We start from the raw sequence: 25010 nt of genomic DNA, 5'->3' as shown, positions 1-25010 counted from the left end.
AGTCATTACCATAGGCTTGCTTGAAAATCAAATCTCCACCACTATATATTGAAATGAAAATCAATCAAAAGGTCTTTAATGGGTTGTAACGTGGCTTTGGTTAGGGGGTGTGGTCACAAGCTGAAAGAAAGGGTTAGAATTGAGATTGAATTGGAAAATTGCCTAACTAGAAAAATAATTAAACATCAATTGACTACAAGTGAGCTTCTTCTCAGAAGATGGAATTTAGATACTGCGGCTCAACAATACTGAATTACTACTAATATGTAAGTATGAATGTTTTTTCTAAGAGCAAGTCAAATACATAGAAGACCAAAGCATAGCTAAGCAATTAGTTCAAATCAAATCTCGACAAAAATAGGGATCAAATTAGGGGATTTCAACAATAATGGTTTATGGGTTAATATTGAGGGTAAATCAATTAATGGCTTGTTAGGTTCAAAGGGGTTTACTAAGGGTTAATTATGAAGGTAGGCTTTTGTGGAGTGAGTGGGTTAAACCTAAGTGCCTTTATCATTTTGACATAGCAAATCAAATGGTGTGGTCTTGACATGCATAGTCAAGGAAGTTCTAGAATAACAATTCAATACTGACGCACGCAAAGCAACAATAAAAGTGAGCATGAAAGAAATAGTAGGTGCTTTAAAGGCTCAAAATCTCACAAAAATTATGGTTTTTTGATGTTTAAACCTGTAAATTTCAATTCAAGATAATACCTAAACTTGGGAGAAACAACCTATAAAATTTTAAATTCAAAAGTAAACTTATCCTGCTTGATTCTTTAATATCTTAAAGTTTAAACAATCAATGCATGAATGCCTAAGTTTTAATTCAAGACATATCAATAAAAATTATAAATTAATCAAAATTCATTCTAATCATGGCATGAGAAGATCACATGAGAATAAGGCACAATTTAGGGATTTCTAATGACAATATGAAAGACCCCCCCACACTTAAGATGTATATTGCCCTCAATGTACAAAGATAGATATATTGAAAAAGATAGATTGATAATCATAAAATAGGGAGAGAAGTGAAACTTCCTGAATGATGAATGAACTCCTTGAATTAGGGTTATGGAGAATAATTGGCCAAAGCAATGATGAGGGTGAAGGAGGATACTCCGGTGGTGGTAGAGGTTGGGTTCCACAAATGCTGCACCAAAAGAATATTATATCTCAAGTTGGCCATGGTCGTGGTTCAACAGGACATGGCCGTCGTGGAGAACCTTTCCCGGTGGATTTTTTAGTTCCTATGCGACGATGAGCTTTGGAGCTCTTTATAACTGTGATAGAATCAGAAAATATAAGGAAGCATAATTACTCGTAATGAAATAGCTGAAATTGAATATTGTAAAAACTCAAGATAAAATAGTATAAATAGGAAATAAAAAGTAATTTCAAAATATAAAGATAAAGCTAAGATAGATAATAGGTGTTTATAGAGAAATTGGGGCACACGGCCGTGGGGCATGCCCGTGTGCCTTCGTTTCAGCCTGTGCATCTCGTAGTTTTTGAAATTGGGCCCATCAGTGTACTCGACCATGTTGCACGATCGTGTCGATCTTCATTCGCTTCTCCTACGCTCGTGTATGAAGGCACACGCCTATGTTAAATTGACAGGTTTGCCCACGGTTTCAAAACACGAGCATGTCACACGCCCATGTTATTTTGGCAATTTCGCCCACGGCCATGGCAACTTATCGCATCTCGTGTTGGGGAAGAAATTTTTGCCCTGTTTTCACACTGTCGTATCGCATGATCGTGTTTCATCTTGTGGTATGTGCACGGCCTACAGAATGCCCGTGTTTCTGGCTGTGTGTGTAACGCTCCCGTACCCAAGACCGATGCTAGAGTCCAGCACGAGGTGTTAACGAACTTAATTCATTAATTAAACAGCTCAAACAATTTATTTCTAAAATTTCTAGACAAGCTGGTTAACTACGTCATAGTCGCTTAAAAATTCATATCTCGAGTTCCGAAACTCAAAATTAAGATCCGTAAATTTTTCCTGAAACTAGGCTCACATATCTATCTACTAATTTTTTCTAGAATTTTTGGTCGGGCCAATTAGTATAGTTTATTAGTTAAAGTCTCCCCTATTTCAGGGTTCGACCACTCTGACCCCTGTGTATTATGAATCAGATATCTCCCTGCACAGAGTTTCAATGATTATTCCGTTTTTTTCTCATAAACCTAGACTCAATAAGGATTTCATAAATGTAAGGTAAAACTCCTAATTATTTTTGTGCAATTTATGGTAAATTTTTAAATTCATAACAGGGGATTTAGAGACCACTATGACCCTATTCCACCAAAACTTAAATATCTCATAAAATACAACTCATTTACCTGTTTTGTTCCTTCCATATGAAAATACTCTCATCAAGATTCGATTTCATAACTTATTCATCATTTAATTCCATTTCTCATGTTTTTAGTGATTTTTCAAATTCACATCACTGCGGCTGTCAGATTTTGTTTTGTGGCCAATTCTACCTTTCCAAGGATTTTCATAGTTTAGTTAAGACATAAAGCATACATGTTATTATATGTAAACATGATTAGCCATTCCAATAGCTAATCATCTATAAACCCTTTTCTTACCAAACCATAACCATATCATATGATCATTTACACAAACTGAGTATAGTGCTATGCATGCCACATTCAAAATATACAAGTCATTTGACCAATTTAGGTCTTCGAATAATGTGAACGAGCCTTCGACCTATTCTGATTCTCAAGCCGGCTTGTCAAAACTACAATGAATGAAAAGGAGGGAGTAAGCATAAATGCTTAGTAAGTTCACATGCAAATAACAAGTAACATGATCATGCAATCCAACATAAACATCATTAAGACACTCATGTCATAAGAATACTTACTATCTTACCACAATTTTGTCTTACCAAATTCTCAACCAAGGATTAAACTCATACCTGTTCATTTTCACTTCTTCAACACATTCCTCATCGAATCACTTTCGTTTTAAGTACTCTCTCTACTCTCTTATGATTCTCCCATTGAACACATTGGAATATAATTTCGGATACGCGGATAGTGTGCATGTAAGTGCTATACTCATAGCTAAACAAGCTCAATAGCTTCTGAAATCTATGTAGTCAAACTACCATGTAACCCACCCATAAACGAACTCGGACTCAACTCAATAAGTTCGGATACCTAGTTACATCTCACGAACTTGGACTCAACTCAACGAGTTTGAAACTCAACCATCCTAGTGACATGTCACTTGTAGCCAAATCTATTCCTATGGTTCAAACGGGATTCTTCTCAATTACACATTTTGATCGCCTTCTTCGAAATATAGAAACCGATATTTGCTAGCATCTCATACTTATCAAGTTGTTCATATAATTCGCATATTATCAAACAATAATTCACAAAGCATAATATTTCATGGTAATAAATATCATATCATATAAATAACATTAAATCACTTAAAATAAAAATTATGTTACTTTATTTACACATGAACTTACTCGATACAAAATTTTAACAGTCGAGCATATTCCTCGTAAACTTTGTTTTTTCCTCGATCACGACTTGAATCTTGTTTCTCTTGATCTATAATACTAAATTAATTTTATTTAATATACATTCATCAAAACAGCCCCTAGTACGAACTTTGGCAAAATTACCATTTTGCCCCTAAACTTTCACATATTTATACTTTTTCCCCAAGGCTCGTAAATTAAACCTCATCCTATTTTCTTATTTTTTATGACATGCTGATCATTTTTTCCTTTTATAGCAACATCAAATTCACTTAAAACCGAGTAGTACAAGTTGTCTAACATAATTTAAAACCTCATATTCTATCATAAAACAGCAAAATACACAAATTTCACCTATGGGTATTTTTCCAAATATGAACCCTAGGTTGAATTATTGCTAGCATAAGCTAAATCGAGCTACCGAGATTCCAAAAACATAAAAATCATTAAAAACGGGGCTTGAAATCACTTACTATGAAGCTTGGAAGTTGAAGAAACCCTAGCTATGGAGAGAGGTAAGATTCAGCCAAGGCTTGATGAAGATGAACACATTTTGGCCTTAATTTCCCTTTTAATTAATTTTAATTACCAAATGACCAAAATACCCTTAATACTTTTCTTTGAAAATTTTCATGTACAAGCCCATTTTTGTCCAAAATTTTAGAAATTGTTCAAATTTCTATTTAAGACCTCCTCATTAATATTCTAAAGCAATTTCATACGAAAAACTTATCAAATGCAAGTTTTGTAAATTATTCGATTTAGTCCCTAATTTCAACCTAAGCGCTTTATGCATAGAATTTCGTCACGAAATTTTCATACAATCTTTCAATCATATCATAAACCTCAAAATAATTATAAAATAATTATAAATTAATTATTTCTATCTTGGATTTGTGGTCACAAAATCAGTATTCCGATTAGGCCCTAATTCGGGATATTACAACTCTCCCCCTTTTAAAGATTTTCGTCCTTGAAAATCTTACCAGTAAACAGGTGTGGGTATTGATTTCTCATAGTTTCCTCAGGTTCCCATGTAGTCTCTTCTACCCCATGCTTTTGCCATAATACTTTTACAAGAGCGACATTTTTAGTTCTTAGTTTTTTGACCTCTCAAGCTAAAATCTTAATCGGTTCTTCTTCGTAAGTCATATCCGGTCGTAGCTCAAGTTCTATCGGTGAAATTATATGTGAAGGATCCGAACGATACTGACGTAGCATAGATACGTGGAACACGTCATGCATCTTCTATAATTCAGATGGCAATGCTAACCGATAAGCTACTGGTCCAACTTTTTCAATTATTTCATACGGTCCAATAAAATGCGGACTTAACTTGCCCTTCCGTCCAAATCTAAGAACTTTCTTCCATGGAGACACTTTTAAAAATACCTTATCACCAACTTGAAATTCGATTTCCTTTCATTTCAAATCCGCATAAGATTTCTATCTATCCGAAGCAGCTTTCAAACAATCTCGAATTACTTTCACTTTTTCTTCGGTTTCTTTTATTAGATCAACTCCATAAATATGATTATCATTGAGTTCAGTCCAATACAATGGCGTTCAAAATTTACGACCATACAATGGTTCATTAGGTGTCATCTTCAAACTCGTCTGATAACTATTATTATAAGCAAATTCTACCAACGGTAAGTACCTTTCCCAACTACCTTGAAATTCCAATACACAACATCTGAGCATGTCTTCAAGAATCTGAATCACTCTCTCTGATTGTCCATTAGTTTATGGATGAAAGGCAGTACTGAAATTTAACTTCGTACCTAATGCCTCTTGTAACTTTTTCCAAAACTATGAAATAAATCTCGGATCTCTATCCGAAATGATTGACAAAGATATTCCTTGAAGTCTAACAATCTCACTGATATACAATTCAGCCAACTTATTAAGAGAATAATTCGTAAATACCGGAATAAAATGATCCGATTTAGTCAGTCTATCAACTATTACCCAGATGGAATTTTTCTTCCCTGGAGTTAACGGCAACCCTGATACAAAATCCATAGTAATCCGATCCTATTTCCATTTAGGAATCATGATAGGCTAGAGTAGTCCCGAAGGTACTTGGTGTTCAGGTTTCACTTGTTGACAAATTAAGCACTTTGATACAAACTCAGAGATATCTCTTTTCATTCCACTCCACCAATACGTTTTCTTTAAGTCATTATACATTTTCGTACTGCCCGGGTGAACCGCCTAACAACCATTATGTACTTCATGCAAAATCTTTTGAATCAACTCACCATTTTTCGGTACACAAATCCGGTTTTTAAACATCAAACAACCATCAGAACCAATTCTAAAATCTGACCTCGTATCAACCTCACATTGTTTTCTTTTGGCTTGCAATTCTTCATCGCTTTTCTGAGCTTCACAAATCTCTTGTAAAAACATCGGTCTTGCTCTTAACTCTGCTAGAATCGAACCACCATCTGATATCTTTAACTGAGTATTCATAGCTTTCAAAGTAAATAGCAACTTTCTGCTTAAAGTATCAGCAACCACATTCGCTTTTCCCAGATGGTAGTCAATAACAAGCTCGTAATCTTTCAATAACTCCAACCATCTTCGCTCTCTCAAATTCAAATCTTTTTGTGACATCAAGTACTTAAGACTTTTGTGGTCGATATATACTCGGCAGTTTTCACCATACAGATAATGTCGCCAAATCTTCAAAGCAAACACTATAGCAGCCAATTCCAAATCATGAGTCAGATAATTCCTCTCGTGAGATTTTAACTGCCTCGAAGCATAAGCCACCAATTTTCCTTCTTGCATAAGTACACATCCTAAGCCATTTCGAGAAGCATCACTATACACCACAAATTCTTTACCTGATTCGGGTTGTACCAACACTGGTGCTTCAGTTAATAACTTTTTCAATTCTTCAAAACTCTGTTGACATTCTTCCGTCCACTCAAATTTAACATCTTTTCGGAGTAGTCTAGTCATAGGAGCAGCAATTATAGAAAATCCATTTACAAACCGCCGATAATACCCAGCTAGCCCCAGTAAATTTCTAACCTCGATTACATTTTTTGGTGGTTTCCAATCAACAATGGCCAAAATTTTACTAGGATCAACCCGTATACCATCACCTGAAACAATGTGACCCAAAAATCCAACTTCCCGAAGCCAAAATTCACTTTTACTAAATTTGGTATAACTGTTTATTTCTCAAAGTTTGCAAAACTATCTTCATGGGTTTGGCATGCACTGTCTCATCTTTCGAATAAATTAAGATGTCACCTATAAATACCACAACAAAATTTTCCAAGTATGGCCGAAATATGCGATTCATCAAATCCATAAACACAGCAGGAGCCTTTGTTAATCCGAATGGCATAACTAAAAATTCATAATGACTGTACCTTGTTCTAAAAGCAGTTTTAGGCACATCCGACTCTTTTACTTGCAGCTGGTAGTACCCAGATCTCAAGTCAATCTTTGAAAACCATGTCGCTCCTTTCAGCTGATCAAACAAATCATCAATTCTCGGCAACGGATACTTGTTCTTGATTGTCACTTGTTTAATTGCTGATAGTCAACACAGAATCTCATAGAACCATCCTTCTTTTTCACAAATAACACGGGAGCACCCCAAGGTGAAAAACTCGGTCTCACAAAGCCTTTGTCAGTCAACTCTTGCAACTGCGACTTTAATTCTTTCAACTCTGTTGGTGCCATTCTATATGGAGCAATCGAGATCGGAGTTGTTCTCGGTATCAACTCAATCCAAATTCTACTTCCCTGACTGGAGGCAAACCCGGTAACTTTTCTAGAAATACATCCGCGAATTCACACACAATCGGCACTAATTCAACTTTCTTTTCAATTTCTTTTGTATTAATTACATACGCCAAATAAGCTTCATAACCCTTCCTTAAATATCTCTGAGCCGACATCGAAGAAACCAGACTAGATAATGCCTCTGACTTGCCTGGTTCAACCCGCAGAATTTTACCACTTTCACACTTTAATTCTATAACCTTTTCTTTGCAATTTACTATAGCATCATGCAATGTCAACCAATCCATACCCAAAATAACATCAAATTCATCAAACGGCAACAACATCAAGTCGGCCGAAAAGTAATGACCCCAAATCATTAAAGGGCATTTCTTGCATACTTTATCAACTATCACACTTTAGCTAATGAATTCGACACTCTGATCATAAATTCTGTGTACTCAATAGGTATATTTATACTAGACACCAATTTCATGCACACATATGAATGAGTAGAACCGGGATCAATCAAAGCAATAACATTAACATTATAAAGAGAAAATATACCAGTAATCACGTCGGGTGATGAAGCATATTCACGTGCCTTTATGGCATAAGTTCTAGCTGGAGTCCTTGCTTCAGGTTTTGCTGCTGAACCTCTGACTACATTCTTGCTGCTTCTTCATTTCCAGCTTTTCTCAAATATCTTCCCCTCGAGTCTGCACCACTAGCTTTTACACTCTGAAAATTTTCTTTCTCAACTCTCTCTAGGCAGTCTCTAATAAAATGACCCGGAGAACCACACCAAAAACATTCATTCGCTCTACATGGGCCAAAATGATTTCTACCACACCACTTGCACTCGAGCTTAACAAATCTCAACTTCCCCACACTAGCCACGGAAGTAGTCTGAGATTTAAGACCCACATTTTACTTCTTAAAATTTCCGTATGATTGTCCGGCCGAAACCTGAGAACGAGGATTCATATTTCTAGATTTTCTAGATTGCTGTGAGAATGAACTGCTCGATCTTTTCTTCCAATTTCTAGTCTTAGCCTCTATTTTTTTCTTCTCTTTAAGTAGTTCTTCAGACTTACAAGCCCGATCAACAAGTACTACCATTTCTTTTAATTCAAGAATCCCGGCAAATACTTTGATGTCTTCATTGAGTCCGTATTCAAATCGTCTGCACATTTTAGCCTCTGTAGGAACATATTCTATAGCATACTTACTCAACCTGACGAACTCCCTTTCATATTCAGTATCTGTCATGTTGCCCTGCTTCAACTCAAGAAACTCTTTACGCTTCTAATCAAGAAATCTTTCACTGATGTATTTCTTCCGAAATTCTTCTTGAAAGAACTCCCAAGTTACTTTCTCTTTTGGTACTACTGAAATCAATGTCTTCCACCAATGATAGGCTGAATCCCTCAACAATGATATAGCACATTTCAAGCATTCCTCAGGTGTACAAGACAATTCATCAAATACTCGAATAGAATTCTCAAGCCAAAACTCTACTTTCTCGGCATCATCATCATCAACATTTGCCCTGAATTCTTCAGCCCCTTGCTTACGGATTCTGTCAACTGGAGTTCTGTGAAATTTCATCAGATCTATACCTTAAGGCATCGGGGGTACAGGTTGAGGAATCGAGGGAGGTGGGGGAGGTTGTGCATTTGGGTTCGTACAGACGAACTCAGTATACCAGGTATTCATCATCTGGAGAAAGGCTTCCCGAGCCCCTTCTCCTCCTCCTTGACCAATAGTAGGAGGTGGATTTTCAGTCAGCACTGCCCCTTCAGCCGGAGCTGGTGCATTACTTTCTACATCATCAGGCACAACTGGATCGGGATCCATTTACTATAAAAAAATCATTTAAAAGGTCAGAATTCGACACACTATCACAATATATATATGGCAAACCCGTACATACAACATGTTAGTCTGAGAACAGACTAAACCGGGCTCTGATACCACTAAATGTAATGCCCCATACCCGAGACCGTTGCTAGAGTCGAGCACGAGGTGTTAACTAACTTAATTCATTAATTAAACAGCTCAAAAAATTTCTTTTTAAAATTTCCAGACAAGCTGGTTAACTGCATCACAGTCGCTTAAAATTTTATATCTCGAGTTCCAAAACTCGAAATTAAGATCTGTAAATTTTTTCTGAGACTTGACTCATATATCTATCTACTAATTGTTTTATAGAATTTTTGGTCAGTCCAATTAGTACAGTTTATTAGTTAAAGTATCCCCTATTTCAGTGTTTGACCACTCCGACCCCTATGTATTACGAATTAGATATCTCCCTGTACAGAGTTTCAATGATTATTACGTTTATTTCTCATAAAACTAGACTCAATAAGTATTTCATACATGTAAGGTAAAACTCCTAATTATTTTTTTACAATTTATGGTAAATTGTTAAATTCAGAACAGAGGATTCAGAGGCCACTATGACCCTATTCCACCAAAACTTAAATATCACATAAAATATAACTCATTTACCTATTTTGTTCCATCCATATGAAAATATACTCATCAAGCTTAGATTTCATAACTTATTCGTCATTTAATTCCATTTCTACTATTTTTAGTGATTTTCAAATTCACGTCATTGTTGCTGTCTAATTCTGTTTTGTGGCCATTTTTACCTTTCCAAGGATTTTCATGGTTTAGTTAAGACATAAAGCATACATGTTATCATATATAAACTTGATTAGCCATTCCAATAGCTAATAATTTATAAAACCTTTTCTTACCAAACCATAACCATACCATATGATCATTTACACAAAGTGAGTATAGTGCTATACATGCCACATTCAAAATATACAAGCCATTTTACCAATTTAGGTCTTCGGATAGTGTGAACGAGCCTTCGACCTATCCCGATTCTCAAGCCAACTTGTCTAAACTACAATGAATGAAAAAGAGGGAGTAAACATAAATGCTTAGTAAGTTCTCATGCAAATAACAAGTAACATGATCATGTAATCCAACATAAACATCATCAAGACACTCATGTCATAAGAATACTTACTATCTTACCACAATTTTGTCCTACCAAATTCTCAACCAAGGATTAAACTCATACCTATTCATTTTCACTTCTTCAACACGTTCCTCATCGAATCACTTTTGTTTTAAGTACTCTCTCTATTCTCTTATGATTCTCCCGTTGAACACATTGGAATATAATTTCGGATACGCGGATAGTGTACACGTAAGTGCTATACTCATAGCTAAACAAGGTCAATAGCTTTTGAAATCTATGTAGTCAAACTACCATGTAACCCACCCATAAACAAACTTGGACTCAACTCAATGAGCTCAGGCGTTCGCATCCATAAGTGAACTCGGACTCAACTCAACGAGCTCGGATGCCTAGTTACATCTCACGAACTCGAACTCAACTCAACAAGTTCGAAACTCAACCATCCTAGTGACATGTCACTTGTACCCTAATCTATTCCCAAAGTTCAAATGGGATTCTTCTCAATTACACATTTTGATTGCCTTCTTCGAAATATAGAAACCGATATTTGCTAGCATCTCATACTTATCAAGTTGTTCATATAATTTGCATATTATCAAACAATAATTCACAAAGCAAAATATTTCATGGTTAAATATCATATCATATAAATAAAATTAAATCTCTTAAAATAAAAATTATGTTACTTTATTTACACATGAACTTACCTCGATACAAAATTTTAGCAATTAAGCCTATTCCTCGTAAACTTTGTTTTTCCCTCGATCATGACTTGAATCTTGTTTCTCTTGATCTATAATACCAAATTAATTTATTTAATACATACATTCATCAAAACGGCCCCAAGTATGAACTTTGGCAAAATTACAATTTGCCCCTAAACTTTCATATATTTACACTTTTGCCCCAAGGCTCGAAAATTAGACCTCATCCTATTTTCTTATGTTTTATGACATGCTGATCATTTTTCCCTTCTATAGACACATCAAATTCACACTCTAACATGTACTTATGAATATTAGGTATTTTTACCGATTAAGCCTTTTTACTCGTTTTCACTTAAAACTGAGTAGCAAACGTTGTCTAACATAATTTAAAACCTCATATTCTATCATAAAACACCAAAATACACAAATTTTACCTATGGGTATTTTTCCAGATATGAACCCTAGGTTGAATTATTGCTAGCATAAGCTAAATCGAGCTATTGGGATTCCAAAAAGATAAAAATCATTAAAAACGGGGCTTGAAATCACTTACTATGAAGCTTGGAAGTTGAAGAAACCCTAGCTATGGAGAGAGGTAAGATTCGGCCAAGGCTTGATGAAGATGAACACATTTTGGCCTTAATTTCCCTTTTAATTAATTTTAATTACCAAATGACCAACATACCCTTAATACCTTTCTTTGAAAATTTTCATGTACAAGCCCATTTTTGCCCAAAATTTTAGAAATTGGTCAAATTGCTATTTAAGACCTCCTAATTAATATTCTAAAGCAATTTCATACTAAAAACTTCTCGAATGCCAGTTTTGAAAATTATTCGATTTAGTCCCTAATTTCAACTTAAGCACTTTATGCATAGAATTTTGTCACGAAATTTTCCCACAATCATGCAATCATATCATAAACCTCAAAATAATTATAAAATGATTATTTCTATCTCAAATTTGTGGTCACAAAACCACTATTCCGATTAGGCCCTAATTCGGTATATTACAGTGTAGTTCTGAAAATCCTGTGTTTAGTGACTCAGTTAGTTAATTAAATGTTAAAGACTAAAACTTAAAGAAGTTAGCACCGTTAGTGCTTGGGGTGCCTCCCGAGAAGTTCTTGTTTATAGTCTAAGCTCGACTCTACGTTGTGGGTGTATTTAGGTAACTTCATGGAGCCGTAGCTCCTCTTTATCGTCTTTGAAATTCTCACCATTATACATTTTGATACAATGTCTATTTACCTTAAAAGTTCCTTGTGATGGATGACTTACCTTTACTGTACCATATGGAAACACAGTTTGAACTATGAAAGGAGCTGATCATCGTGATTTAAGCTTTCTAAGAAACAATTTGAGCCTCGAGTTATATAACAGGACAAGATCACCAACTTCAAATTGCCTTCGTTGCTTCAAACGAGCGTCGTGGCGGTGCTTCGTTGCTTCCTTATATAAGTGTGGATTTTCATATGCATTGGCTCACCACTCATCTAATTCGTTCAACTACATCAACCTATTTTCACCTGCAAGTTTGGGGTCAAGGTTTAGAAATTTTATAGCCTAGAATGCTTTGTGCTCCAACTCAAACGGTAGGTGACAACTTTTCCCATAAACAAGTCTGTAAGGTGATGTTCCTTTGGGAGTCTTAAAAGCCGTTATATAAGCCCATAAAGCGTCATCTACTTTCATCGCCCAATCCTCCCTATTTATTTCTACTGTATTTTCTAGGATACGTTTAAGCTCTCGGTTCACTACTTCGACTTGGCCACTAATTTGAGGGTGATAAGGGGCAGCTGTTCTATGATGAACTCTGTATTTCCTGAGGGTTTTTTCAAATTGGGCATTACAAAAATGAGTACCCCAATCACTGATAATTGCTCTAGGTGTACCAAATCAAGAGAAAAGTTTCTTAAGGAATCGTACTACTACTCTAGCATTATTAGTAGGTAAAGCTTGGGCTTCGACCCATTTGGACATATAATCAACAACTACTAAGATGAATTTATTCCCGAATGAACTAGGGTATGGACCCATGAAATCGATACCCCAAACGTTAAATATTTCACATGAGGCATATATGTCTGAGGCATTTCATCACGTTTGGATATATTACCTATCCTTTGACATTTTTCACAAGAAGTAACATACCTGTTGGCGTTTTTGAATAGAGTGGGCCAATAAAAACCTGATTCGAGGAATTTATGTGCGGTTTTATTTCCACCATAATGTCCTTTAGCCGGTCCTGAATGGCAATGTTTCAAGAGTTTCCATGCTTCTGTCCTTGTAATGCATCTCCTAATGATTTGATCTACACATTTACGAAAAAGAAAAGGGTCTTCCCAGAAGTAGTTTTTCACATCAGTGAAGAATCACTTCTTTTGCAGATGTCTCAACCCTTTTGGGATAATGTTAGCGGCTAAAAAATTTGCAATATCTGCAAACCAAGGTACCTCAGAATCAGATATAACAAAAAATTGTTCTTCGGGGAATGAATCATTTTATTTCAATGTTATCTGGTTCTTTGGTAATTGAGTTTTCAAGCCTGGAGAGATGATCAGTCGCAAGATTTTCAGCTCCTTTCTTATCCTTAATCTCCAAGTCAAATTCCTGCAATAATAAGATCCATCGAATGAGTCGAGGTTTTGCATCAGTTTTAGTCAAAAGGTGGCGAAGGGCAGAATGGTCAGTATAAACGACAACTTTAGACAATATTAAATATCCTAAATTTATCGAATGCAAAAACCACAGCTAGCAGCTCTTTCTCCGTGGTGGTGTAGTTTTCTTGTGTGGCTGTCAAAGTCCTGCTAGCATAATAGATAGGTTGAAAATGTTTATCTCTTTACTGTCCCAAAACTATAGCTACTGCAAAATCACTCGCATCGCACATTAGTTCAAAAGGTGAGTTCCAATCAGGTGCAATTATAATTGGAGCTTTAGTCAGTTTATCTTTTAAAGTATTAAATGCTTCTAAACAGTCCTGATCGAAATTAAAAGGCACATCTTTTTCTAATAATTTAGTCAAAGGCTTAGCTATTTTAGAAAAGTCTTTAATAAACCTTCTATAAAACCCAGCATGTGCTAAGAAACTTCTAATAGCCTTAACCGAATTAGGGGGAGGTAGTTTTTCAATGGTTTCAATTTTAGATTTATCAACCTCAATCCCTCTACTAGAAATTTTATGTCCTAACACAATACCTTATTGAACCATAAAGTGACATTTTTCCCAGTTAAGCACAAGGTTTGTTTCCTCACATCTTCTTAACACTCTGTAACGCCCCCTTACTCGAGACCGTCACCGGAGTCGAGCATGAGACATTACTAAACTTATTTTAGCATTTAAACAAGTTCAAACAACTCTCATTGTAAACTATCCATCTGCGTCACAGTGGCTAAAAAAATCATACCTTGAGTTACAAAACTCGAAATCAAATTCCGTAAATTTTCCATGAAACTAAACTCATATAACTACTTACTAATTATTTTATAGAATTTTTGGTAGGGCCAATTAGTACAGTTTATTAGTTAAATTCTCCCCTAATTTAGGGTTTGGATACTCTAACCCCTGTGTACTACAAATCAAATTTCTTCTTGTACAGAGATTCAATGACCATGTTGTTTGTTTCTATTAAAAAATATACTCAATAAGGAATCCATACATATAAAGGTTGAGTCCTAATTAATTTTACACAATTTATGATGAATTTATAAATTTAGAATAGGGAATCCAGAAATAATTCTGACCCTGTTTCACTAAAACGTAAATATCTCATAAAATAAAACTCTTTTACTATTTTGTTTCTTTCACATGAAAATAGATTCATTAAGATTCAATTCCATATTTTATTCATCATCAAATTCTATCTGTACTATTTTTAGTGATTTTTCAAACTCACGTCACTGCTGCTGTGTGATTCTGTTTTATAGCCAATTTCACCATTTTATGGATTTCCATAGATTAGTTAGCACATAAAGCATACGTGTTATCAAATATAATCTTGATTAGCCCCTCCAATAGCTAATCATTCTCTAACACTTCCATGCCATCCATGAGCCATATCATAAGATTATATACACAAAATGATTATAATGCTATACATGCCATATTCCCAAAATATACAAGTCATTATACCGAAATAGTTTGTTGATAGTGTGAGCGCGCCTCCGACCGTTCCCGATCTCCTAGCCGGCTTGACAAAACTACAAAGAATAGAGAGAAAGGAGTAAGCATAATTGCTTAGTAAGTTCACATGTAAATAGCAAGTAATATGACCATGCCATAATACGAAATCCACATTTGCATAATATCACCACAGCATTCATATCATATTTCTCATTCATGATCCTACCATATTATTGTTATATTGAAGTCTCAACCCGAGGGTTAAGTACATACCTATACAAATTTTCTCATTCACCACACTTACCAACATGTCACATTCGTTTTAGGTACTCACCTTATCCACTTAAGATTTACCCGTTGAACACATCGGAATATGATTCGAATACATGGATTTCATGCACATAAGTGCCATACCCGCAGCTAGACAAACTCAATAGCCTGCGGAAATTATCTAGCCAAGCTACCATGTAACCCGCCGATAAGTGAACTCGGACTCAACTCAACGAGTTTAGATGCCTAGTTACATCTCACGAACTCGGACTCAACTCAACGAGCTCGAAACTTAAATATCTTAGTGACATGTCACTTGTATTCTAATCTATTCCCCAGGTTCAAATGGGCTTTTTCCTTGATCACACATCTTTTTCGTCTTCCACGGAATATTAGAACTGATACTCGGTAGTAATTCATATTTAACAAGTAGCACACATAATTTGCATATTACTCAATAATAACCACAAAGCATAATATTTCATGATATTAATCATCATATCATATAAATAATATTAAATTACTTAAAATGACAATTATGTTACTACATTTACACCTGAACTTACCTCAGTACAAAATAAAGAAATTTTGCAATTTAGTCCACAATCTTTTCCTTTCTCTGATTAAGGTCGATTCCACGTATTTCTTGGTCTAAAATAACACATTTAGCTGATTTAATACTCAAATTTATCAAAATAGTCCTTAACTCTAACTTTGGAAAAATTATAATTTTACCCCTAAACTTTTGCATATTTACACTTTTGCCCCAAAGCTAAAAATTTAAAATTTGGAATCACTTACTATGGAGCTTGGAAGCTTGAAAAAAACCCTAGCTATGGAGAACCCTTGAAATTTCGTCCTAATGAAGAAGATGGACATATTTTGCCATCTTTTTCCTTTTTTTAATCTTTTAATTACCAAATGACTAAAATACCCTTCATTAAAAATTTCGGTTATTTCTACCTATGTATGTCCACTTTTGTCCATGAAAACCTAATGGTATAATTACCATTTAAGGACCTCTACTTCAATTATTCTCTTCAATTAAATCCTTTAACATCTAAAACTCATATTTATTAACTTTTGCAATTAAGTCCTAATAGGCAAATTAGACATGCAATTCATGAAATTTTCTATCGATATTCTAACACATGCATCTAATCACTCAATAAATTATAAAAATTAATCGGAATAAATTTTTCTACTTTAGAATTGTGGTTTCAAAACTACTATTCTGTTTAGGCCCTAATTCGGGATATCACACACTCATTTTAAATTTTCTAGGCAAAGATGGAAAGAGTTACTGAAAATCAAAAAATCATCCATAAATACCTCCATGACGTCTTCTACGAGTTTGTAAAAAATGGCCATCATGAAGCGCTGAAAAGTAACGAAAGCATTACATAATCCAAAAGGCATTCTACGATAAGCAAACGTACCGTATGGACATGTAAATGTTGTCTTTTCTTAATCTTCAGGAGCTATTGGGATTTGGAAATAGCCAGAGAGTCCATCTAAAAAGCAGTAGTACATGTGTCCTGACAGTCTTTCCAACATTTGGTCAATGAATGGAAGGGGAAAGTGGTCTTCTTTTGTGGCATCATTTAGCTTCCTATAATCAATGCACACTCTCCAACCTATGTCAGTCCTTGTTGGGATTAATTCATTCTTCTCATTGACTACAACAGTCATGCCTCCTTTCTTAGGAACAACCTGCACTGGACTCACCCAAGAACTGTCAGAAATAGGACAAATAATTCCAGCATCTAGGAGTTTAATTACCTCAGCTTTAACGACTTCCTTCATGTTGGGGTTCAGTCGTCTTTAGGCTTGCACGCATGGTTTATATTCATCTTCCATTAAAATTTTGTGGGTGCAAAAAGAAGGGCTAATCCCTTTAATGTCAGAAATTTCACAAGCTATGGCCCTTTTATGCTTTCCTAATACTTGGAGCAATTTATCTTTCTTCTTGGGTTGCAAGTTGGATGCAATAATTACCGTAATGTGGAATTATTTCCAAGGAATGCATATTCCAAGTGATTCGGCAATTGTTTAAGTTCCAATTTGGGAGGTTCGTCAATAGAGGGTTTTTGCTTAAGTTCATCTTTTACCTTAATTCCCTTATATTCTGCTAGTTTTGGGGAGGTTTGATTGGAGTTTAGTTCGGTTCCTATTTCAGAATCATCATCCATCCCCTCTCCTTGGGCGAGACACAGTTCCATCGTGTCCTTGTGTACGATTTCCTGAAAAGAATCTTGAGTAGCATGATCAATAGAGTCGATAAAATAACATAAGTCATCCTGGTATCTAGAAAATCTCATGACATCATAAATTTTAAAAATTATCTCTTCATCACCTACTCTAAGTACCAATTTACCATCACCCACATCAATTACAGCTCTAGCAGTGGCTAAAAATGGTTGACCTAAAATTAAAGGCACCTCAACATCTTCATCAATGTCAAGCACAACGAAATCAATAAGGAATATAAATTTATCTACTTTTACAAGTACGTCCTCTATAAATCCCCTAGGATATTTAACAGATCTATCAGCTAATTGAATACTCATCCTAGTGGGTTTAGGTTCCCCAAGACCAAGTTGTTTAAACATTTTATATGGCATCAAATTAATGCTGGCGCCTAAATCAGCTAGTGCTTTATCAACATTCAAACTACCGATTAAGTACGGAATAGTAAAACTTCCTGGATCTTTCAGTTTGCCTGGCAATTTATTTTGGAGTATGGCTGAGCACTCCTCATTAAATTCCACTGTGGATAAGTCTTCAAACTTCCTTTTGTTTGTTAGAAGCTCCTTTAAGAATTTTGCATATGTAGGCATCTGCGATATAGCTTCAACAAAAGGTAAGTTAATATGCAGTTGTTTAAAAAGTTCAAGAAATTTACCGAATTGTGCATCCATGCGGTCTTTCTTCAACTTTTCCAGGTATGGGATTGGTGGTTTATATTCTTTTGGCATTAGGTTGCCATTGTTTTTGGGTTCGACCTCCTTTCTATTAGCTTCTTGTGGTGGCTTCTTTTTAGATTCAACTAACACTTTCCCACTCCTTAGTGTAACTGCTTTCAGTGTTCTTTTCAGTTGGGTTCAGTGTTACTAGGTAGACTTCCTAGTGGTCATTCAGATATCAATTTAGCGAGCTGACCTATCTGAGTTTTGAGCCCTTGGATCGATGCTTGTTGATTCTTAAGAACTATTTCAGTATTCTAGAAACGAGTTTCTGACACCGAGATGAATTTTGTTAACATCTCCTCAAGGTTCGACTTCTTTTCTTACTGGTAATGTGGTTGTTGAAAACCCGGAGGAGGATGTTGTGGCCTTTGATTTCTTTGATCGCCCCACAAGAAATTGGGATGGTTCCTCCAAACTGCATTATAGGTGTTGCTATACGGGTTATTTTGGGGTCTAGAATTATTGTTACCTATATATTGGACTTGTTCCTCCTCGATGTTAGGATTGAAGGGTTGATATTCTGTGCATGGTCTTCCTCCATTCAAATCTCATTTCAGCACTGGATGTACCTGAGTAGAACCACACAAACCCTCAATCTTTTTATTTAAGAGTTCTACTTGGTTAGATAGCATAGTAACCGCATCGAGGTTGAAAACACCAGATGCTGTTGCCGGCTCTGTTCTCATAACTTGCCATTGATAGTTATTGAGTGACATCTCCTTAATAAATTCAGAAACATTTAAACCTGTAGCCAAAGTGCTAACCAATGGTGAGGGCACCTTCTCAAGAGGTCCTTGTATGTCTCCCATGCATCGTAGAGTGTTTCTAAATCCATCTGCACAAAGGAAGATATATCATTACGTAATTTAGCCATTTTAGCCGATGGGAAATATTTTAATAAAAACTTTTCGGTCATTTGTTCCCAAGTAGTGATTAACCCCCGTGGTAACGAGTTCAACCATTGTTTAGCCTTATTCCTTAACGAAAAGGGAAACAACCGAAGGCGAATGGCGTCATCAGAAACTCCATTAATTTTAATTGTATCACATAGTTCCAAAAAGTTTGCCAAGTGAGCGTTGGGATCCTCGTCCTACAAACCATCATACTGAACAAACTGTTGTATCATTTGAATTATGTTAGGTTTCAGTTCAAAAGTATTTATGGCTATAGTCGGTCTAACTATGCTCGATTCAGTTCCTATTAAAGAAGGTTTAGCATAATCATACATAGTGCACGGAGCAGGATTCTGATTAATAGCAATTGCAGGAGGTAGCGGATTTTCTTGGTTTTCATCCATCTCCTCGGTTGTGGTTGAGGAATCGTCTTCTTGCTCGTCCTTTGTGTATCTTAGGCTTCCCCTTATTTCTCTCCAGTTCCTGTGAACTGTGCAGTCGATCTCACTGTCAAAAAGTAGTGGTCCTGACGGGTTTCTTCTAGTCATAAACTAGAAAAACCTGTCAGAAGGAAATAAGAGAAAAATTAGAAAAAAATAAAAATTTAAATTGTAATAAAAGTAAAGTGGCTAAAGTAATAAAAATCGAGTTTTCCTAATATCCTAGTTCCCCGGTAACGGCACCAAAAACTTGATGCGTGATATTCGTAATAGGTTTTAAAGATTTATAAATGAAACATTCTTGTGACTAACTTATTATCACGATTAAGGCAAGTGTACCTATCGAACAGTAGTATAGTTCAGCAAGACCGGATTGTCAAACCCAAAGGAACTACGAGTACTAGTATTTACTTTCTTTTTTATTATCTAGCCTAAGATTTAAGAGGTTTGGTTGTCTAAACTAATTGCTAACTAAGAATGCACAGAAAGAAAAACTTCGGAAAATAATTTTGGGAAAATTTGATTGATTGAGACAATACCTAAGGACAAATCCACCTAGACTTCACTTGTTATTTGACTTTGAATCAGACGATTTATTCATTTGACTTGATCCGTAGAAATCCCTAAGTTATATTATTATCTCTCTCGAGACTAATAACGTCTAACCCTAGGTTGAATAATTGAAATCTCTTTCTAATTAACACCCTAGAATTGCATTAACTTGATCTATGGATTCCCTTATTAGGTTTTACCCTAATCCGATAAAATCTTGTCACCCTATCTTTAGGCGCACAATCAACTCCACTTAATTATGACAAATTTACCCTTAGACAGGGTCTATTCCTCCTTTGAATAAGAGCTTAACTTGAATCAATATCCTGGAATATAAAAACAAGAATTAAGAACACATAATTAAGAACAAGTCAAATATTTATCATACAATTCAGTTAATAATAACAATATCTATCTTAGGTTTCATTCTCCTTAGGTATTTAGGGGTTTAGTTCATACTTATGAAAGAAAACATCTCAAAAGCATAAAGATAACAAAACATAAGAAAACCCAAAACTCCTGAAGGAATTTGAAGGGACATCTCCAGTCTTAATGATGAATTCAGCTTTTGAGATGGATCAATCGGCTTTCTTTAAGTAATTCCTTGCTTCCTCCTCTGCCTCCCTTTTCCTAAGTGCCTCCTCAAGTGTTTAAATAGGCTTTGGAATGCCTAAGAGCCCTGAAAATTGGCCTTTTCCGAATTGGACTAAACTTGGGTTCGGCAGAAACACGCTTGTGTGACACGCCCATGTGCGATTACTGAAGGCCGTGGTCAAGGCTGTTAAATGGGCACGGGCTGTGATCCACCCGTGTAAGTCGTGCTTTGATCCTGCCAAATTGACACGATCGTGTGACACGCCCATGTGACACGCCCGTGTAAGGGGGTCCAGGACATGTTGTTTTCCCATGTCGGTCCATTTTCTCCGTTTTTGACCCGTTTCTCGCTCTTTTTACTCTCCTATGCTCTCCTAAGTATAAAACATGAAATTAAAGGATTAAGAGTATCAAATTCACCAAATCTAAGGAGAAACCATCCATAAATGCGTTAGGCATGGGGTAAAAATATGTATAAATTATGTTTTATCAGAATTTAACCAACGGCAAGTACCTTTCCCAATTGCCTTGAAACTTAAGAACACAACATCGTAACATGTCTTTTAAAATCTGAATCAGTCTTTCCGACTGGCCGTCTATTTGCGGGTGAAATGCTGTGCTAAAACTCCACTTTGTTCCCAAAGCCTCTTGTAACTTTTTCCAAAACCTCAGGGTAAATCTCGGGTCCCTATTTGAAACAATCGAGAAGGGAACCCCATATAGTCTCACAATATCAGAAACGTACAATTCAACCAACCTGTCAAGGGAGTAGTCAGTACGCACTGGTATAAAATGTGCTGACTTTGTTAACCTATCCACAACAACTCAAACAACATCATTTTTCTTTGGGGTTACTGGCAAAACAGTCACAAAATCCATAGTGATCCGATTCCACTTCCACTCGAGGACCATTATAGGCTGAAGTAGACCCGAAGGTACTTAGTGTTCAGCCTTTACTTGCTGACATACAAGACACTTGGAAACGAACTCTGAAATATCTCTTTTCATCCCTGACCACCAGTACATTTTCTTTAGGTAGTGGTACATTTTTCACTACCCGGGTGGACTGACAAAAAACTACTATGTGCCTCTCACAGAATCTCCTAAATAAGTTCATTGTTCTTGGGTACACAAACTCTATCTCTGAAGATTATGCACCCCTCAGTACTAATATGAAATTTGGATTCTTTTCCCGTCTTCCACTAAACCATCTTCAATTGCAACTCCTTATCATCTTTCTGAGCTTCACGGATCTTTTGGAGATATATCGGTCTAGTTCTCAACTCTGCTAGAAATTAGATACCGTCAGCTTAGGATTTATGGCTCTCAAGGCAAACAATGATTTTCTACTCAAAGTGTCGGCAACTACATTCGCCTTTCTCGGGTGATAGTCAATTATCAGCTCATAATCCTTTATTAGCTCTAGCCACCTTCGTTGTTGTAGATTCAATTCCTTCTATGTCATTAAATACTTGAGACTTTTGTGATCAGTGAATACTTGGCATATCTCGCCATACAAAATGTAACACCCCTATCCCGTACCCGTCGCCAGAATAGGTAAGGGGCATTACCAGACTTGTAACTCATGTCAGAACAGTAAAATTTTAAACTTTTTCTTGAAATAAAGATCATTCATTTAAATAAGTACTAAGCACAGCCAGAGATAAAATTTAAACTTCACTAAGTAAACATTCAAAAGATGCCATTTTCGCATGGCTTATATACATTAACCAAAAATATTCTTCCGCCACTAGTCTATTCTATACATGCCATAAAATAGTTCTAAACATGACAGTAACAAGCAGTGGATAGTGATAGTGTGACTAGTTGCTGACGATCCCCGAGCCTGTAGCTTCGCAATGAGATCTATAAAACAGAGGAAACAGAGTAAACGGAGTAAGCATTACAATGCTTAGTAAGTTTTAAGCAGTGTCAACAGATAACAATCAAATTATAACATAGTTGTTCGTATTTCTATTTCACTCTTCCTTCGGGCATACCATCCCTTTACCGAATATGCACATCTCATCATATACAATAGGCAGATAAACTTTCACATAAAAGTGAGCTCATGTGACATAGATATATCGTATGATTTCACATAACCTCTCACACTGATCCGATGTCACATAATCATAGGAATAGTCTCATAGATTGCTCTCGTATGCATCACATAACTACCTTATGATTTAGTGCAAATCAAGCTCACATATAAACTTGGAGTACATACCTGTTTAACCTTTCGCATTGAGTATATTTATAAGCAATTCTTATTACGAAGTCTTACCCGGACATAATCTCCACACGAAGTTATCGGGTCTTACCAGGAGAAAATCCCCATACGTAGTCATCGGGTCTTTAGAGCTCGGATATAGTACGAGCACGAAGCTTACGGACATTAATCAGTGATAATATTCTCGCATAAAGCCTGCGGGGTTTTAACCCGGATATAGTACTGACACAAATGCCCTTCGGGACTTATCACATTTATACACTTTCACATCCATCACGTTGGCCACTCGGCCCTGTCACATATATACACTTTCACATTCATCACATCGGCCATTAGGCCTTATCACATATATACACTTTCACATTCATCACATCGGCCATTAGGCCTTATCACATATATACACTTTCACATTCATCACATCGGCCATTAGGCCTTATCACATATATACACTTTCACATTCATCAGATCGGCCATTAGGCCTTATCACATATATACACTTTCACATTCATCACATCGGCCATTAGGCCTTATCACATATATGCATGTTCACATCCATCACATAGAATCCTAAATCAAAATATAGATTTTCATGTATTCACATCACAATTATCCAAATATACTTCACATACCACATATACTTTCACGTATACACACTGTCTTGGCTGAATCTACATCTATCATTTTCCAATATCACAATTTAGAATTCACGTATGGGTTTAATCAATAGCTTATGAGCAACTAAAACAAGTTTATCAAGGTTTACAACACAATCTCAAATTCAGCACAAGCTATTTTTCCTGAGCAATAGTCACTAAATTATTTATAACTGGAGCTACAAAACTCCAAATCACTTTCCTTAATTTTTCCTGAATATAGACTCGTATATCTTCCATTCATAAAATTTCCAGAATTTTAGGTTGGGCCAATCAATACCAGATTTTTCTTAAAGTTTCCCCTGTTTCACTGTTTGACTAATCTGACCACTCTTCACTACGAATCAAATTTCTCATTTTACAGAATTCAAAATGTGTTGTATTTGATTTCATTTGAAACTAGACTCATTAAGGAGTCTAAGCATATAAATTTTATCTTATAACCATTTTTGTACAATTTATAATGATTTTCTAAAAACAGAACAGAGGATTACAGTGTCATTCTGCGCTGTCTCACACAACTTTAAGTATCTCATTATCGGAAATTCCTTTGCTTACACGGTTTCTTTTATAAGAAACTAGACTCATTAAGATTTAATTTCATGTCTCATTCAGCCTCTAATTCATATCCATAAATTTATGGTGATTTTCTAAAGTCACATTACTGCTGCTGTCCTAAGCAGACTATTTCAAATTACCCTTAAATTCCCAAGCTCAAACACTTAAGAACTTACCATTTGAGCTTAGAACATATCATGGCCACATCATATCTTGTTAAATCAACTCATCATGTCCTATTATAATTGAATTTACTCAACGTTTAATCACTTAAAACTTACAAAGGAATCAAACTCAAATACTTAAGAACTTACCTCGGAAATTGCCGAACGATTACAGATCGACTATTCGGTTAGGTAGCTTTTTTCTTTTTTCCGAATTAGACTCCCTAAGCTCTTGAGCTTGAATAAACAAATTTAATCTATTACAAACCAATTATACAAACTCATGGCCGAATATAACAAGAAGACTACTGGATTCTACTAGCCACTCACTGCCCTATTATTAACCTTACTTAATTATAAACGCATTCGGCAATTTGATAATTAAGTTCATATCATGGTATCATAACTCCACATTTATCAATATATCATTAACAAAATATGCTCATGTCAAATTTACTCCCAATCACATCTCAAAATTCAGCAAGCTTAGAACTCATTTAATAATTAAATTCGGTAGCTTAATCACTTTGCTAACTACTTATGCATATAATTCAATGATTTTAACATCATCTTAC

At 35.6% G+C, this 25010-nt stretch overlaps 1 non-coding gene across 1 annotated transcript; it reads left to right on the top strand.

The window, feature by feature from the left end:
* The first annotated feature begins 19109 nt into the window (after positions 1-19109).
* LOC121208397 (small nucleolar RNA R71) lies at positions 19110-19216 on the top strand. The gene has a single exon (XR_005903416.1). It is a non-coding gene; the product is annotated as a small nucleolar RNA R71 (small nucleolar RNA).
* The last annotated feature ends 5794 nt before the right edge of the window (positions 19217-25010 follow it).

The sequence above is a fragment of the Gossypium hirsutum genome, chromosome A01, assembly GCF_007990345.1.
Source record: "Gossypium hirsutum isolate 1008001.06 chromosome A01, Gossypium_hirsutum_v2.1, whole genome shotgun sequence".
Taxonomy (NCBI): Eukaryota; Viridiplantae; Streptophyta; class Magnoliopsida; order Malvales; family Malvaceae; genus Gossypium; species Gossypium hirsutum.
Note: the sequence above shows the minus strand (reverse complement) of the source record. Positions and strands in the feature narration are given on the sequence as shown.